Source organism: Giraffa tippelskirchi, chromosome 7 (genome assembly GCF_054371585.1).
Source record: "Giraffa tippelskirchi isolate mGirTip1 chromosome 7, T2T-mGirTip1v1.2.pri, whole genome shotgun sequence".
NCBI classification, from domain to species: domain Eukaryota; kingdom Metazoa; phylum Chordata; class Mammalia; order Artiodactyla; family Giraffidae; genus Giraffa; species Giraffa tippelskirchi.
In genome coordinates this window covers 141,311,278-141,326,588 of record NC_137281.1, presented here as the reverse complement: position 1 = coordinate 141,326,588, position 15,311 = coordinate 141,311,278, and the positions used below count along the sequence as shown (strand labels likewise).

The following is a 15,311-nucleotide window of genomic DNA, read 5'->3' as shown; positions in this document are numbered from 1 at the left end:
TATGGAGGTTCCTCAAAAAAATCCAAAATAGAACTACCATATGACCCAGCAATCCAGAACACATATCTAGACAAAACTATAATTCAAATAGATACGTACACCCCTATGTTCATAGCAGCACCATTCACAATAGCCAAGACCTGGAAACAACCTAAATGTCCATCGACAGATGAATGGATAAAGACGTGGTATATATATATATATATATATATATACAATGGAGTACTACTCAGCCATAAAAAGAATGAAACCATGTCATTTGCAGCAACATGGATAGACCTATTCTCACCCTAAGTGAAGTAAGTCAGAAAGAAAAAAGACAAATACCATCTGATATCACTTAGATGTGAAATCTAAAATGTGACACAAATGAATCTATGAAACAGAAACAGACTCACAGACTTGTGGTTGTCAAGGGTGGAAGGGAGTGGAAGAGGGATGGATGGGGAGTTTGGGATCAGCAGACACAAACTATTATATATAGAATGGTATTATATATAGGATGGATAAATAACAAGGTGCTACTGTATAGCACAGAGATCTTTATCCAATCTTGTGATAAACCATAATGGAAAAGAATTTTAAAAAGAATGGTATTTGTAAAAAAAATTTTTTAATTGAAACTGTCTTGTGAAAAGAATGAAGTCTTAGCCACATCATCATGCCCTCAGTAAGGGCTGCAGAGGCTTTGCTCAGCTTAGTGCTCGCCCTGTGGTGGCACCCACAACCTTCCCCGCCCTCACCATTTCCCTTAGTGCTTGCCCTGTGGTGGCATCCACAACCTTCCCCGCCCTCACCATTTCCCTTTCAAGCCCAAGCAACCGGAGGGCAGGAGGCGGGGCTCATTCACTCTTGCACCCTAAATTCTAGCTTTCTGAATGGAATTGGACATAACATCTACTGAGCTCACTTGCCATGAATGTTGTTTTGAGAGGTTTATATGCAGTCACTCATAACAACTCAAAAAGGCATACACTACTGTAATCCAGGGCTGGGATTAGGGTGAGGGAAGTGAGGCACTCAGCTCAGGTGCAAAACTGTAAAAGGGCACCAAAAAATAAAAAAAAAAAACTTATGTATCAACATAGATAATATTTTACTGAAATATTTTCTTAATTCAAATATAAAAATTTTAAAGACAGGATGCAGCTTTGCACTTACCACACTCACTGCCCCCTAATCCCAGCCCTGTCTGATTATGTCTTTACTTTCCTATATTTTATTCAACAACTCCATTTCTAGGTATTTATCTAAGGAATTCATCGAGGCTATGTGTAAAGAGTTACCTACAAGGATATTATTCATTGTCACGCTGTTTATGAAAATAAAAAACAGGAAAACATTTGGTTGAACCATATGAAACTGTCAACATGTGATTATTTTGGACCTAAGAAAAACAATTTCATACTGTTCAATCTGATCTAAGTATCTATCGTCTATGAACTGTGATTATATAATCTATAGACCATTCACCCTCTGGAATTTCTAGGCAGCCATTAAAAATATTTGGAAGAAGACAGTGACATAGAAAGGTGACAGAGAAAGATAAAGTGTTATATGAAAAGAACCGGGTACAAAACAGGATGAAGTTGTTTGATGTCACTAAGAAAAAGCCACCAAAACAGAACTGAACTGATTATTCACCAAAATGTTAACAGTGGTAAGCTGAACGGTGGATTTTGGGGTGATTTTTATGCCATTTCTGATTTCCCATCTCTTGTATATTAAACACGTACCATGTCCAAAGGGAGAAAAAAGAACAATAAAGAATAATCTGCGGGTCTTTGATCTCATACTTTTCTCTCAAAAGAATTAGTCATCCCCTCACCCTGAGAGGGGGGTAGGCACATCCATTTTTATTTATTTAATATTTATTTTGGTTGCTTTGGGTCTTTGTTGCTTTGCACTGGCTTTCTCTAATCTTCCTGGACCAGAGACCAAACCCGTGTCTCCTGCATCGGCAGGTGGATTCTTATCCGTTGTGCAGCCAGGGAAGTCCGACACATACGTTGTTACTATTCCTGTCCTTTCACAGATGGGACTACCAGTTTCTAGCATCTGATCCTTTGCTGACCCTTCTTTTCCTCCAGTCCCTTGCACCCCAAGGCTTAGATCTTGCTGAAGAAACTGCTTTCTCTACCACCACCGTCTCCCACCCCAGCACCCCCGTCCCCAGCCCCCACCCTCCAGATCCCCATGCCTGACTTGGGGCTGGTCTTCAGGTACACAGCACACACACCCCAGCACCCAGCACAGAGAATGGAGAATCACTTTGCTGCCCCCCAAGGCAAGTGAAAACAGTGTTGTGTGGGTGAAAGGCTTTGGTGGGGGGGGGCGCGGGGAGGAAGCCTTGCCGTCCACAACTATCCTTTTCCATCTTCATGCAGTTGAGACCCAGCAATCCTGATGTGCCAGCTTTTCCTTTTAAAATGTTTTTAGAATTAAGAGGGTTTTTTTAAATTCCAAAACATACAAAGATTAAGAATCACCTACATCGCCCCCCAAATTAACAACTCAACATATTATCAGATAGGCTTTAAGCTTCTCTCTTTCTCTTTTTAAGTTAATTTTTATTGGAGTATATTTGCTTTACAGTGTTGTGCTAGTTTCTGCTGTACAGCAAAATGAATCAGCTATATATTTACATATATCCCCGCTTTTTTGGATTTCCTTCCCATTTAAGTTACCATAGAGCACTGAATAGAGTTCCTATGCCCTACAGTAGGTTCTCACTAGTTTTATACATGGTATCAATAGTGTATACATGTCAATAACAATCTCCCAACTCATCCCACCACCCACTCTTTCCTCCTTGGTGTCCATATGTTTTTTCTCTATCTCTGTCTCCATTTCTGCTTTGCAAATAAGATCATCTAAGCTTCTCTCTTCTATTAATACTTTAAAAACCTGAAATAAGACTACAAAGATAGGCAGAACTCTCTGTTGATCCCCTCCCGGGTCTCCTCCGGGAGTGTGCTGTGTATCTTCTTTGGTCCATTGTTATACTTTGAGATATACAGGCACACATACACACGCACTTTCAGGAACAATAGGCGCAATTGTTTTATATTACTCAAATTGGCATAAATGTACCATACTATGTCAGCTGCAATCTGGTTCTCTTTCCCCCTCTAACATCATGTTTTTAAGCCTCTTTCATGCTGATATGTAGTGATCAAGTTCATTTATTTTACTACCACAAGTAGTCCATCCCAGCTGGGTGGATCTGATGCCTTGGCATGGTACTCTCTGGGGCACAGGTAATACCAAGGCTTTCCCTGACTTCAAAGGTTCTGCTAATTTGGAGAGACTAAGCCAGTCATAGGGAGTCTCCCCAGCCCTCATCCTTCTAGTCCATAAAACCTTTCAAACCCACCCAGCCCCTCATCTTTTCTCCAGCTCCAACAGATGCCAAGATCACCTGGTCCCACCCCACTCCTCTGTCTGATCTGTGAGTACCTCTTGGCCTTCTTAGGTTCCCCATCCTGATTTCAAGAAATGAGAGAATTAAGATTCTTCACAAATTCCCCTTGTATGCCATGCCGTCAGGTGGTGGGCATCCTGAGAAGTCAGTGTTTCCTCAGGTTTGTGTTGCCAGGCTAACCAGGTCACATCCTGGCTCTGTGGGCAGGTAACTCACCCTCTCCAAGTCAGGTTCCTTGTCTGTAGAATGGGGACAGTAATACTCAGCTCACCAGCCTGCTAAGACAGTTAGGGGGAAAATATATGAAACACAATTGGCAGGCTCCTGGCACATTGCCAGCAGAAGAAAAAAGCTTTCTGCCTCTGCCCTTTTTGTGTCTCTTCTCAGACCAGCAGTCACAGAGGTCTCTCAAAATGTAAGTCAGACCTCATCACTGTGCTGCTTATGTGAATCCCTGGGTTAGGTCAAGAAGGCTTTGCAGTATGCATCTTGGGCTTCTGATTTGCTTGCTCTGGGGAAAGCCAGCCACCACCCCTTGCAGACTCTCAAGCAGGCCTATAGAGAGGCCCACATGGGGAAGAACTGAGGCCTCCCACTAACAGCCAGTAGTAAACCTGCCAGCCATGTGAGAAAGCTTCCCTCCAATCTTTCGATGACTGCACCCCCATCTGAGCACAACCTCACTGGAAAACCCCAAGCTAGAACCACCCAGGCCAAGCCACTCCCGATACCTGACCCACAGAGACAGAGACAATAAATGACTGTTGCTGTTTTAAGTTATTACATTTTATGGTGATTTGTGATGCATCCAGCCTTAAGTAAATAATACAGAAATGAACTTATAATAACTTGTATTGTTAACCTGTATGCTAACACTAGTACAGCACTTACTATGTGCTTGACACTAATCTAAACACTTTATGTCTTTGCAATTGAGTGCATATTTTATACTTATAGCACATTTCAGAGCAACCATCTGAAATGGAGACTACAAGTATACTCATTTTACACATAAGAAAATTAAGGCACAGAACTTAGTGTGTGCCTTAAGATAAGAAAAGTAAGGCACAGAACTTAGCTTAAATAACTTGCTAGGGAGCAGCAGGGTTTGGAACATGCACCTTGACACTGGCTCCAGTGGCTGTGCCCACAACCACTGCCTAATGCTGCATCCTGAACAAAGCCATAACCAGAACCGTGGCACCAAGAAGCGGGGAGTGTTCTCAGATTCACAGAGCCTGCTTTTAAAGGGGGGAAGAGGAAGAAGAGAAAAGGAAAAGAGGCAACCCTCTTCTCTTCGCCCAGACTCCCCAGGTTTTACCCTTCTCTGAGATGGTTTTAACCATCTCCAATGCTGCCAGTAATCTGGCCTGACTCACCTCCACTGAATAAGTGAAAAATGTTACTAAAACTTTGCTCAGTGTTTTAAAGTTCTTGTCACATCTTCTTAGTTAGGGTTTGAATCCCTGGTGATGACCAGTTTCTCCTCTGCACATGTGTACAAGCCTCATTCTTGCTTCTTCAAAGTGGCCAATGTATTTAACGCATATCTTTCAAGTGGAGCAAAACTGCTCAAAGAAGGCAGCTTTGTAGATACAGGATCAGTAAACACAATGCACTTTTCTACAGCCCCCTTCCTTGCCCTTTACAGACACGGCTAATCAACTGCCTCTTTCCTACTCAGTCTGGATGCAGCTTCAGAATCCTTCTCCCCACGGTGCTCCAGGACGCCACTTCCACAGGTTCTGAGTTGCCAAGTAGAGCTGAGACCTATTTGTCATTCTGGCTCTAACAGGACAAAGACGAAACACCAAAAGCAACAGACTGGAACTAATCCCTCCAGTTTCCGAAGGAGTAAAAGGCTCCCTGCCTCCACTGCTCTTACCCCTCCTCCAAAACCCATTTTCATCACAGCGAGAGCTTAGAAGGGATTTTTAAAAAGAGAAGACATGGCAAGAAACATTGACCTTGGTTTTAATGATGGTATAAGGATGAGGGTCCAGGCTGGGAGGTGTCCGTGCCCATAGATGATGGTGAATTAGGAACTAAAGACTCAGCAGCAGCTGGACCAGAAGGGACACATCCTGAAGTCAAGGTAAACTAGGAATGTAGCCACGTCCTTTACACATAACCTGCTGACAACCTCGTAGCACTTCAGTAAGCAGTCATGAACACATGTAACGAGAAGCGTCGTCCAAAGAAACAATACAAGCCACATAAAGTAAAAAGAAACAGGTAAAATTAATTTTAATAATATATTTTATTTAGCCCATTATATCCAAATATTAGCATTTCAACACATACAAAAAATATGAGTGAGGTACTTTCATTCTTTTTTTTTGGTTTGTACTAAGTCTCTGAAATCCAGTGTGTACGTTACACTTACAGCACATTTCAATTTAGATACTAAACTTTCACCAGAAATACTTTATCTATATTGAGATTTCATAAAATTTACAGCTGAAAATGTGGATTCCCTATACTGAAGCTCTTCTAAACACTCCTAGACATTTTCCAATAGCTGAAATGAGTGTCTGATTTTATATTTAGATCAATTAAAATGAAAGAATATTTAAAATCTAATTTCTCCACATTTTGAGCATGCAATAGCCACATGGCTACTCTACTGGTTAGCACAGGTCTGCACCCTGCAGGGCTCTCCCTACCTGTGGGTTGCTGTCATCTCCCATCAGCGCCCCTGTGACTATGCTCAGGGAACTTGGCCTGGCTCTTCTACTCAGGCTGGGCCTCACAACAGGTTTCATTTTCTGATCAGGCTCTTTATTACTCTCTCTGCTTGGCTTGCCAAGCAGCTTTGTCCCCATACAGGCTTTCAGATCTCCCAGGCCCCAACCTGGCTCTGAGCCCCTGCCCAGGTGTGGACTGCGGACCCTGCTTGACTGGAAGAGCTGTCTAGGTGATGCTATGTTCTCTGCTTTGCAAAAAAACAGGACTGGGCCATTTGGGGGTACATGCAGGGGCAACTTCACTTCCACTCAGTGTTTTGGAAGAAGGCCCTTGTCATTTTCCTGCTCCCATAAGGTGGCACCAAGCCTGTACTAAAGCTTTACTGTAAGCAGCTCTGCTCTCTACCTGGAATCGCTCTTGGCTTGTGACTCCAAAAGGCCCATCGCCTTCCCTGGGCCCTGCAGTATGTGTGCTTTGTCCCTTGGTTGCTTTTCTTCCTCTGGACTCATGGGTTGGTTGGCTGTCGTTCAGCCCCATCACTTTATCCCTTCGAGGCACCAACACCAGAGCAGACATCACTAATCGATCACAGGTTGTTTCTCCCCGAGTCTCAGGCTGGGCTCTACCCCAAACCCTGGCATGATGCCTCTAGCCTCCCACACTCCTCCCAGCTTCCCCAAGCACCCAGTAAGGGATTTCACAGGAAGGGGAAAAGATGGCTTCCAAGCCAAGAATCTGGTCACAGACTTGTGAGGCGCCAGAAGCTAAGGGCCCTGGAACTGACTTGGCAACTTTGGAAGGCAACACAGGTTCCCTCTGGCAGTGGCATCAAGGCCAGGCTCCCTTGAAATGAAAGACCTTGAAATGTCAGAAGCTCTCTCCAACAGTTTGTTTAAAGAAGCTAAAAGCCAGAGCCACTGTGAGAAGACAAAGGGATGGAAATCTGAAGTCGGAAAAGCAGTGTCTAAATGGACATGACTGACAGGGGTTTCAGACTGAGGGTGACCTGAACCACAAAGATAGAGCACCTGCAGGTTGCCAGGCACATGAAGCCGCATCATACCTGGGCACTGGGGAAGCACTGAACATCAGGGCACACAGCCCCAGGCCCTGGCAGAGCCCACTTCCAAAAAGCAACCCCTTCATCCACCTCCTGCCTGGAAAAAAAAAAGCTGTGCAGGCTTGTTGATTCTACCAGGGCTCAGGTCTCTACCCTCCATGTCTGAGGGAAGGCCCTGGATGCTTCAGCCTCCAGGATCTGTTTGTACAGAAGTGGGCAGGAAAATGCAAGAATTCCAAGTTCCCACATTGCCAGAAAACATCCTCTCCAGAGTCCCAGTGCACCTGAAGAGAACACGATGAATCAGACAAAGAAACAAAGGGGTGTCTGATCAGGTACCACCACACAGTGGAATTCTCCTTCCCACACAAAACTCTCCCCCAGAGCCCTCCCCTGCCCTAACCTACTCCAGTATTTCAACAAGGGCCCCATTATCTTTCGTCTTTTAAATCTCTTCAGGCACGAGCACCCTCTGTTCCCCCTCACCAGCCTCACCACACACACACACACACACACACACTCAGGACACACAAGTACCTCACTGATCTCACATTGTAGGGAAATGAAGTGTTCCAGCCACAGCACATCTTTCAAAAATCCTAGGTTTACCTCTTTAAGAACCAACACTTACTAATATATTTGACCACACTGCTGGAAATTTTTCTGAACTGAATGACATAAGCTCCCTGACATCCCAAGCCGGTACACTGAATGTAATTGATCACTTCCTGATGAGTCAGGGACAAGTTTCCGAGCCCATCTTTGCCATGGTGCAGAGGGCCTAATGAGCTGGACTTTCACCTCGGGCCACTTTCCCCCTCGCTTACCCTGCAGACATACGGCCCTGGGCTTTGGCTGTCTGGAACACTCTCTCCTGAGATGTCTGCATGGCTTACTCTTTCCATTCATGCTGTAGCTGTAGCTCAAACACCATCTTATCCAGCAGGCCTTTCCCGGCCATATTTCTCTCATCCTTCTGTCCCTCTTTGCCACTTTATTGTCACAGTGTTTCCCATCACCTAACACATTGTATGTTTATCTGTTTATGGTCTGTCTCCTCCACTAGGATGTGAGCTCCTTTAGAGCAGGGACCTTGCCTGTTTTGCTTTTCCCAGAGCCTGTAACAGTCCTGGCACACAGTACAGTCGCAGCAAATAATTGCCAGGTGAAGGAATAAACGATGCCTGCAGCGTTTCTGACCAGTGTGCACCTGGTCAGAAGGGGGAGGGGGGTGGCTTCATCTTCACACAGCTGGTTGGTCCTTTGCTGTCAACTGTCACTGCTCAGTCTATCAGCAGCTCCTAACAAGGCCCTCATCTTGCTTGCTCTAATCTGCTGTATATGTAACCTATGAAAAACTGAAGGTTACCAAGAGACGGACAACCTTCTGAACTCCTTAAACTGATTTTTACAAACAGTGTGGGTTTCTAGGCTCTGGCCAAATTCCAAGCCTGTCTTCTGAATAAAATCCAAGAGCTTGAAGTTCTGAATTCTTTGCTCGGGGGTCTTTGCAGCCTCATTGCGCACTGTTGAGAGTCTGAAGTCCTCCCGGAGACACTCCTGCAGATGTGTCTGTGTGCCTCCCGGACACACACATGAATACCACGGGCTTCTCCTTCAGCAGAAGGTGAGCTGCCCCGTCCCATCAGTGTTTTGAGAGAAGAGAATACGATGGGTTTGGTCCAGTTTATTCCTTGTGAGAACTGGTTTCATGCTCTTCTGAACACAAGTGGTCTGGTTTTTGTATGCCTCACCCTCTGGCCTTATTCTTTTTAATGCCAGCACCATCAGATCATGAGTCCTGGCTTGGGGCCACCTCACTCTGGCAGGAACAGTCAACAGATTCAAAGATGGTTTGAGCTGAGAGGGACCTCAGAGATCTCATAGTTCAATTCTCATCTGACAGATGAGGAAACTAAGGGCCCAGAGAGTGGAAGTGACTCACCTAAGGACACACAGCCCCGCTGGGAGCAGAGCTGAGCCTAGGAGAGAAGGTCATTTGTCCTTCATTCTGCATCTTCTCTCCATCCCCTCACCCTCTCATCCCTGGCAGCCAACATCTGCTTCCATCCTGGGCCACTCTTCTGCCCGGACCTGACCCAGCTACGGCCTGGGGGAAAATCCCGCAATGGCAGGGCTCACAATTCTGAGCATGTTAAGAGATGTCACCCCCAACTCTGAGCTCTGAGACAATGCTGTCCCTGATCTGCATGGAGCCATACCTCACTTCATGGAATGGCAGGGAAGTGGCACTGGTGCCTTTAAGCTAAACTTGGAGCTCTTCCTAATGGGTCCAGAAAAGTGGAAAGGCTATACCTGAGGCAGAGTTGCCTCCATGTCTCCCCAGACGAGGCCTGAGCCTTATCTTGCCTACAGAGTAGGCAAGTAGACGCCCTAACTCTGTCCTCAAATGCCCCCGGTCTGCCACTCCTACCTGTTCTGAAATGTTCACAGAAGTCCTCCGATGGCCTTGCTGTCTCTAACCAGATACTGACATAGAGTGTGGCTGAAATTCACGGTGTTGGGGAGCCAGGCCTCCTCCATAAACACAGCTCAGGGCACTGCCAGCTGGCGCCACCCTGGAAAGCCATGGTCAGGGCCCCCAGGAGACAGGTCAGGCCACCTGGAAACTCTCCCCAGGCTGGATGAGGGAAACAGAAGTGGCATATGCGAAGGTCAGATTCAAGGGGCCTCAGGTGGGTGGAAAACCTCTGTGGACCTTGTTCTGGGGAGCAGGAAAGATCCTGAAGACCAGCACTTCCCACTCTGTGGCCTTGCCTCTGACCAGCCTCGGCCTCCTTTCCTTCCCTTCTTGGCAGCTCCTAAGGAACAGGGAGGGGACAGCCAGTGGCAGTTATGGGTTTCTTTCCGTCACTCTCCTCCCTGGCCTTCGGGGGTTCGGCCAGCCCTGTTTCCCTGGACTCCAGGTCTCTGGTGGTATAATAACTGGGCCCTATTTCCAACTCAGTTACAGAGCTGCCTGATGCCTTTGGAGACAGTCAGGACCATGAGCCTTTTTCACCTCCTCCAACTGCTGCTGGAAGCAAGCACTGACCTGACAACAGGGAGTGTGAAGAGAAACCTTGGCCAGCTTTCAGACTATTCCAGGGACAGTCAGCTCAGCAAGAAAGTGTTCCTTATGGTAAAAAGAAATCTCTCTCTGCAACTTTCACCCACTAATGTGTTAGTTGCTCAGTCATGCCCAACTCTTTGCGAACCCATGGACTGTAGGCCGCCAGGCTCCTCTGTCCATGGAATTCTCCAGGTAAGAATACTGGAGTGGGTTGCCATTTCCTTTTCCAGAGGATTTTCCTGACCCAGGCCTCCTGCACTGCAGGCAGATTCTTTACTGTCTGAGCCACCAGGGAACCCACTAATCCCAGTGCTATTCCTTAGAGGCCTACAGAATAATTCAAATAAGCCTCTAGCCTTTTCTGTTGGCTCAGAAGCATGAGACACAGTTAAGAAGTTTCCACTTTAATCAAGGAGTCAAGAGTGATTTATTCAGTCGTTGAATATTTTTAAAATAATTACCTTGATTGGCTTTATCATTATAACGTAAATAGATGTTTATTACAGAAAATGCTGGAGAAAGCCAAAAGTTGGACGGGAAGATTATCCATAATCCTACTTTTCCTCCTGCTAACATTTTGTTCTGTATGGTTTTTGCATTTCTTTTCCCCAACAAATGTTTATGGAGTGAATGCAAAGCAAGGCGTTGATACCTAGGTGCTCTCCAGAAAAGACATGCTGATGTATCAGACTTGGATCTTGCCCTGAGGATGCTTCAGAGAAAAGACAAGAGCATGGGCTCAGAGGCAGACACACCTTCAGACTGAGCACTTAACTCGGTGCTAGATCACGGGTAAGTCATCGGCTCCCTCTAAGCTTCAGTTTACTCATATGTTAACTGGACATGATAATGGCGCCGACCTCATTAGGTTACTGAAGGGATTCTAGGAGGTTTAGGCCTGCAAAACACCTAACACAGCACTGACGTGCCCCACGAATGCAGCCACCAGAAACATAACACAGAGGTGGCAGTGATTACGGAGGCTAACAGGTGCAGATCAAAGACCACAGGGTTCAGGGGAGAGAAGCTGAGACAGGTTCCAAAACAAGCTGTATGCCGTCTGTGATGGGACCAAGCACGCAGTCTGATTAGTGAACCGAACTTCTGCTCGTGTGGAATCATCACTGACCTGAGTCTCAAAACTCTGCTCCCTGCTCCTTGGGTCTCCTGTCAGTTTAGCCTCATTGTGTCTTCGCCCCTCCTGTTCACGTGGTCGGGGAGAGATGTTTCAGGCCTCCTCAAGAAGCTGACAGGGATAAATCTGCAATCTTGTAACTGTAATGAACTGCTCGGCTCCAGGCTCCCCTCTGACCCCAGGGGGGTTTCTTCCATTACAGCAAGACAGTCCCGGGGCCCAGCCAGGCCCATCAGTGCCCTTCCACGTCCACTTCAGTGGCACTTCCAGACCCCAGGGCTTCCTGTGCCCACAGAGCTGACAGACACAGTCACCAAAGAGGAAAGCCAGGCCCAACACCCTCAGAGCAGCTGGTGCAGGAACTGCTGTCCCAACACAGAAATAAAGGGCCAGCTGAAGGATGAGCAGAACCCTAAAACGGATCCCGTGTCTTCGGCACTCGGGTCTCCCAGGAAGAGGACTCTTGGGCTGTCAGGGCCTTTACCAGTCCTGTGGCCTCTGTGCAGTCCCCAGGTCCTACAGACAGGTCTCAACATGATCCAGGCTGGGAGCCTAATAAGGGGAAATCCGGTCCTTTCAATTCAAACATTTTGGCAAAAGGAACTGGGGATTCTCCCTCCCCACCCTCTTTCTTGTGTGGTACCTACACAAATTAAATATAACATCATTTTCTGTCATTTAGGCAAATCATTATTCCCACAGTTCTGAAATGCACACATTATAAATAAAATATAAACCTATCCAGACTGAACTGAAGCCTCTGCTCTCAGAGAACAGTGCTGGAAAAGTCATCATCTGTATTCCATTCTTCTAGGTAAGCTGGGATCCCTGTGCAGGCTCTAAGGTTACCAGGGGAACTACTCCGGACAGGGGTAGCCCCTCAATTAGCCATAAATCTCACAACATTGTTCAAAAGAACTCCCTTAAAGCCATTTATCTGCTTCTAGAAATGAAGCTATCATCAACTTATCCAAGGGTCAACACACCTTACAAATCATTTCACCCTAATTTATTTATTTAAATAAATCCCAAACATAGCAGGGCTTGTGAGATCTTAGTTCCTAGACCAGGGATCAAACCTGTGCCCTTGGTAGGGAAAGCGCAAAATCTTAACCACTGGGAATTCCCTCACTTAAATTTAACATACAAAATAACTAAGGTCCAGAGGTACAAGTTTTTGTCCATGCTCACTAAGCAGTACCGCAACGGTAGGATAAAAAACTCCAGCTTGGGAAAACTCTTGCCTAAAACTTCCATGGTTTCAAATAGGAGACCTTGCAAAGGAGTATACCTATCCTAAAAATACCCACAATGGACAGTCTTTTAAAAATATGTCTGTAAAGTGAAATTCCGTGTAACACCTTAGTATCCCGCCCCCCCCCCCCCGCCCCGTGCCTAATAGAGACTTAACACATGGAAAACCAAACCAATCACAAATGTTCTTCCCGGCTGTGAGGCCCGAAGACTGAAGGCCAGCTGTGTCTGCTCCACCTCCTGCCTTGGCTGCTGTCCAGAGCTAGCGAGCATCAGTGTAGGTTCAAGTGGATATCCTCCAATCCACTGCCTTGCCCATAAAGCACAGCATGGAGAAAATCACAGACCCTGCCACATCGCAAGCAGCCATTTACTGATGAAGTCAGTATCTCTCTTTCTTTAGTTTTACAGATTCCATAACCAGTTTTGCACATCAAAATTTATGACACATGGGCTGACAGCAGGACAGAATATTAAAAATCAGGACCTCCCTGAGAAATCTGGGCCATCCGGTTGCCATGCCGACACCCCACAATGCCAAACAAGTGCCTCCAAGGTCCAGAAACAACTTGGCTGGCTTCGGATCACCCAGACACTGCGAAGCCAGAGCTGCCTCCTGGCCTAGGCTGTTATGCAGACCCTCCCTTTCCCAGCTCAGCTCTCTGATCCCCCAGGGGAGGGATGATGACGCCTGTCTGAATTTTCTTAGCCTCTGTCAGCAGAGCTGGCTGCATCATTCCCTAAGAATCTGAAAATCCACGTGTGGCGTGTTCTGGCCCAACTAGACAGGGACATGTTTTGAAACGGCAAGAAGACCAGTGAGAGGTTAACCACGGATTTCAGACAGAAAGCAAATCTTCAGCTGCACCTGCCCCTTTTAAGCCAAACAAAGGGTTCATCTCCCAGAGAAGCTAAACACATGCTTCTCTAGCTCTCTAGTTAAGGGTCAGGCTGGAGCTGAGATAAAGTATTAGTGGGATATGAAGCTTGGATCATTGATGGTTCCCAGAGATGGGAAGAAATCCTTCTTCACTCATTTAACAGTACTTCTTAAGTCTTGCTGTGCTCATCAAGGTGGGGTTGCATGAAGCTTCCTGCACAGTCCCTGAGTGATAGCTGCCACTCAATGAAGAGACAAGCTGATGGCTGAGAATCCCGATGAAGTGAAATACCCCAGAAGACGGGAATGCAAGGCTGTGTCGAAGGCAGGGTGTGACTGGGGATCAACGCCCAGGGAACAAACATCCTGGGCTTAAAGCCTAAGAACAGCGAGGGAGCGAGCGGGCTATGCCTAGAGCGGCCGGAGAAGGCTCTGCGGCTCACTCCCAGGAACTTCCACTCTCCCTCTCTTCCCGCACCTCCATTCCTGGCTCCCCGCTTCTTCTTCATACTTGAAACCCAGCTTCCAGTTCACAGCCCTCTTCTAATCTGCAGCAAGTCCAACCGCCCGGGAACAAGGAGAGGACGTTCACTGCAGCCCCCATGACCTCCAATTTCCACCCCCTCAAAATAAGTGCCACCCACTTTCAGCAGCACCCTCCAAGCCCCCGGCACCCTCCCGGGCTCTCAGTCTGAGTGGCCTGGCCCGGATTCTGAAGTGCAGGCACCTGTGATGAGACCAGCCTGGAACTCGAAGCAGCAGTTAGCTTCTCTGCTCTTCTCTTCCATTCCCCCTCCTTTCTCCCCTCTCCCTCCTCCTTGAGCTCAGACCCTCCTCCCATCACGTCACCACAGAGAGGGACTGAACATTTGGGCAGTCTGCGTCTCCCCTGCCACTCCAGCCCCGCCTACCCAGGGCCAGAGCTGGCCCTCTTGGAGAGCAGGAACACGGCAGCTTGGATGAGTCCTTGCTGTGGAAGCTCCCCGGGGGTCGGTCAGGGGCCGCTCCTGGTTTGCCCAGTTCTGACTCCGATCTATCTGTCCACCCAGATCCCAGCTCTCTGGGATCTTGACCCAGGAGGCTTTTTGCCTCATCAGCCTGTCTGTCCAAACGTCCACAAGTGCTTTGGAAACAGTGTGCTAGTGGCAGGGACCCTCAGCCCAGAGCAGCAGGTTTCACCTAATCAGGGCGCAGTCCCAGAGAGTTCGACCAGAGAGGGAGCTGGGCATGGGGGAGTGGGGCTGGGGGAAACCCCACGGACCCCAGGGTCTCCTCAGGCACAGCCTGGAAATGCTCTTTTGCAGGGGATAGCTACTTCTCTCCTGGTAGGTAACAAGACACGGAATCTGGGACAGGATGGGAACACGAGAGCCCTTCCACAACGACAACCTCCCTACAGACAACACTCCGTTTTTCTGGGGTTCAGCTGCCTTGGCACGAAGACCTCAGATTCTCCTCCGCACAAGCCTTCGCCCTCCTGACCCTGCGCCTCCCAGGAGGGCTCCTCGCTCCTCCCTCCCCAAGGCCAGGCCTTTCAGAACGGCCACGCTGCTGCACTCCCCCACCCTCAGCCCCACACTCCGCCCCTCAGCCCAGGCCCGAGGGTTTCGCCCACCATCCGCCCCCAACCGAAGGACGCGGCCCGCCCGAGCGCGCCTCTCGCGGGTCCTGGAGCCTCCCGTCTCAACAGGTGCCCCTGCCACACACAGCTGTCACCCGGGGCCCAGGCGGAGGTGGCGACAGGCACGCCCCAGTCCAGGCCCCCAGAGCGCCCGGAGGGCACCCCTGCACCTCCAT

General features: G+C 47.8%; 1 protein-coding gene across 3 annotated transcripts in view; it reads right to left on the bottom strand.

The window, feature by feature from the left end:
• GALNT16 (polypeptide N-acetylgalactosaminyltransferase 16) overlaps positions 1 to 15,311 on the bottom strand; it is a 101,977-nt gene that overhangs the window by 82,381 nt on the left and 4,285 nt on the right. The window lies entirely within an intron of this gene.